General features: G+C 41.2%; 1 long non-coding RNA gene across 1 annotated transcript; it reads left to right on the top strand.

The window, feature by feature from the left end:
* The first annotated feature begins 517 nt into the window (after positions 1-517).
* On the top strand, positions 518-3,267 carry LOC110354537 (uncharacterized). Its single transcript, XR_002406633.4, has 3 exons — positions 518-754; positions 832-902; positions 1,834-3,267. It is a non-coding gene; the product is annotated as an uncharacterized lncRNA (long non-coding RNA).
* Positions 3,268-4,019: the final 752 nt, after the last annotated feature.

Below are 4,019 nucleotides of genomic sequence, written 5' to 3' on the forward strand. Positions count from 1 at the left end.
AAGAAATCTAATATGTCTGAACAAAACTAATCACAAACAAGGATATTCAGTGCAAGGAGAGACCCATGTTTTGCAGCAGTAATGACAAAGGGGAATTGAAAGTTAATGGGCAGCTAATCAGATACGAATTTCTACTGTAAGACATCAGCAAGAAGGCTGCAGCTGAATTTAAAAATCCTTGCTTTTTTCCCACATAAAGTCTTACAAATTCCAACAGTAATTACAACTTTTCATGGGCACATGGCTTGGGTGGTGGGCACAGCACTTTGCATGAAGGGGTAAATCACATTGCTTACAGGAGATGTTTCAGATCTTAATGACCACAGCCTGATTTCTGCCAAAGGCAGGGTTTGGGGGGGGGGGGGGGGGGGGGCTAGCAGTTTAGATGATAAAGTCAGTATTTCCTAGCAAAAGGTCCAACACAGGAGTATCTGAGCACATGAGTATCAGAGAAGTCAGCAGGTGTGTAGGGAGGCCTGTTAGTGCTGGGGGACATGGAGGGGATAAGTGAGGGCAGGGCATGAAAGGCAGGAGAAGGGGGAAAAACGTGGTGCTTCTGACTGTTAGTCCTGGTGGTGAGCTGTTAGGCTGTGGCTTTTTTGGTTTATTCTAAAGAACGAAGAACTTCCTTTACCCGAACTGAAAGCTCAAAGGGAAAAGGGTTTCTTTCTCTTCCTGAATGCATGTACAACAACTTTGATGGAGAATATGTTTCTTCGTAGAAGTTCCCAGGCATGGAAAGAGGCAAACTGATGTACATGCACTCTTTCAGTCATTGCTCATTGCTACAGTTTATGATCAAGTGCACACAAGCTGTTCTTATTTTCACAGCGGAGGCCATCAATGAGTCCTGCAGTTCAGTGAGGGAAAATATATTTCCCTTCATGTGGCAAAGCTCTGAGGTATTTTGATACATTCTTATCTTGAAACTCTTCCTTCTTTCCTTCCTTCCTTCCTTCCTTCCTACAGAAGTATTTATTGCTGCAAAATTAATCATACTTGACAGGAATTTCTATAAACCTGCACAAAATAATTTTTTTCTCCTTGTTTATGTCTTTAATGGAAAAATTCCACTGAAAGCAATTAAGTAAATTTTTGTGGCTAAAAGTACTGGAGAAAGTAAATTCTGGCTTGATCTAATTTAACAGCACTACAATTATAAATGTTTAAATAAGGATCATTTTGAAAGATCTGTTTTGTCTACAGTAGCATTCATGCTGTCCTTGTACTACAGTGTTTTTTATGGTACAAGTGCTGTTCCTACCTCAAGTGTAGAGCAACTGTGTGCCAGATCACACAGCCTCTCCTCAGCTGGTAATGCCTCTGTCAGGTCAATAAAACTAGTGGTACAGGGGGAGGCAGCTAAAATTCCTGCTTGTCTGCCTTTGGCCCTGTACTTTCAATGTCCATTTATTAATTTACTGCAACTCAGTTATGGCTGGGCTTATTGGAACAGGGATTTCAAGCATGGGGACCCATAGCAAGAGGCTACTGTATACTTAAGATTAGAATAAAAAGAGAATGAAGTTTAATATACATATATTATAAAATTGCATAATTGAATTGGGCTATGTCTTAAAGCTTTTCCCAAGAAGTCTGTGAACTAGGAACCTGCTTTAAAAAGTGAGAGTCCTGCAGACCAGGGGCCTCTTGGAGCAGTGGCTTCAAAGAAACGCTGACCTTGGAAGAACCATATCACACATTACCTAAAGGATTACCCAATTCAGCTCATGTTTGATTATGTTCATGTAATTTTCTTGGTGCATATTTTCCTTTGAATGGGCAAAATGGTTAACTAAAGCTTTTCTTTTTGTTGTCTGTCTTAAAACCCAGGTGATGAATGCCCTTCAAAGGTGAGTGCTTCTAATTCACAGGCTCACTTTCATCATCTTCAAGGGCTTTCAGCTGTCCTTTGTCATTGCAAACCATGAAGGTGGAGATGGAGGTGCTGGGGCAGGAGGAAAGGCAAAGCTTAACCTTGCACATATGTAACCTAGAAATAACATTAAAAAAAAAAATCAAAACAGATGCATACCTTTTGAAACTACAGTTAAAGTGGATAAAGGACTTTTTACAAGGTACATATAATATTTTGCTGGCTGCTACAGATGGAAGCTGAAAGAGAAAAGAAAATAATGCTTGATAATAGAAAAAAATAATCTATATTCCATGCAAAGAAGGTGTCTGAAAGAAGCAGAGGACATCACACTGATAACAACAAAGCAGAGTTAAGAAGACCTGCCTATAAGGATCAAAGGAAAGATCCCAATCCTAAGTAGGTATCCTAGCGCTATCAGAATCTAACCTTTGCTTCCCACAGATTTTGTGTGAAAACATGACTGATACATCTGACCCTTTTGGATTTTAAATTGGAAAGCTGCCCTGAGTCAAGGTTATTTTGTCTAATTTTCAGGTTCCCCTGCTGGAGTATGTATAGAGGGTTTGTGAACTCCACTCTCACCTGTGTTTGAGCAGGGTGAGCATATGGTAAAGAGCTGCTGGCACCAGTCTGAAGCAGCCCTGGTCCCTTCTACATCAGATTCTTTGAACTTCCTAGGAAAGGAGGTAGGAGACCAGATTACAGCTGACTGATATTAAACTACAGATACTTAAGGAAAGGAAGTTTCTGAGATCATACTTAGTAGATGCGCATGCATGCACACTTCCACGTGTACCTTTCTCTTCTATGGCTTGGCTTCATATAAATCTGACATTGCAAAGAAGAAGCTCCCAGAACCTATTAATGAGCATAACAACAGAGGAGGAAGTGTCCCTTCTGAAGGAAAAATTACAGTTCCTCACATACTCACATCTCAAGCCCTTACCTACTGAACAATCTGCACAGGAAGAAAACTGTAGCAGTGCTGCAATAAACGATGGAACCCTGAGAACCTCTAGACCCTCTTTGACACTAGAGAAGTCACTCCAGCTATATGGCAGTCAGAAATGTCTCCTGTGGCTCTTATGTTCCATGCAGAAAAACCTGCTTTCCTCTGCAAAACAGGAAATGGTCCAGGACAGAAAAAAGTCTGTGAATGTTTCAGTTCTTTTGCTCTCCTCCAATGTCCTTTATTGCACAGCAGCAGCTCAGCAGCATCTCCATGGAGGACTGTCATGGCATGACAACCTTCCACTATGAGAACAGTAAGTCATGCTTGTACACTGGCCAAATACAATGAGATTTGTTCTCTCCAGAGATTTCACTTATGCTGTCTAATATGTTAAATAATTGCCCCAAACCTGCTGGAATTACAGCTTGTTTCTGCATAGTTTTGTTTTGTTTTGTTTTGTTTTGTTTTGTTTTTGGACAGTGAATTTGTACACATCCTCTCCTTGCTTTCAGGTGCCTTCACTTTAACACCTCCAAACTCGGAAAAATTAGACCAGTGTTTCCATAGCAACTTTAACTCTAATCCTTATTTGTATTACAATAAAATTATTCATTCAATGTTCACTAGGCCCTACAGTTAAGCTCAGCATAAAGACTCTTTGGTCTGTTGAAGTCCCAGTCCTTTACTCAGATCTCCAGACACGGTTAGGGATATTGCACATATATATATATTTCACAGAATCACAGAGTCATCTAGTTTGGAAGAGACCTCCAAGATCACCTAGTTCTGACCTAACACTAACCAGTCCTCCACTAACCCATATCATTAAGCTATATGTCTAAACATCTTTTGAAGACCTCCAGGGATGGTGACTCAACCACTTCCCTGGGCAGCCTGTTCCAGTGCCTAACAACCCTTTCAGTAAAGAAATTCTTCCTAACATCCAACCTAAACCTCCCATGGTGCAACTTTAGCCCATTCCCCCTCATCTTGTCACCAGGCACATGGGAGAATAGACCAACCCCCACCTCACTGCAGTCTCCTTTAAGGTACCTGTAGAGTGTGATAAAGTTGCCCCTGAGCCTTCTCTTTTCCAGGCTGAACAATCCCAGCTCCCTCAGCCACTCCTTGTAAGACTTGTTCTCCAGACCCCTCACCAGCTTTGTTGCCCTTCTCTGGACTCACTTG

The sequence above is a fragment of the Anas platyrhynchos genome, chromosome 1 (assembly GCF_047663525.1).
Source record: "Anas platyrhynchos isolate ZD024472 breed Pekin duck chromosome 1, IASCAAS_PekinDuck_T2T, whole genome shotgun sequence".
Lineage (NCBI taxonomy): Eukaryota > Metazoa > Chordata > Aves > Anseriformes > Anatidae > Anas > Anas platyrhynchos.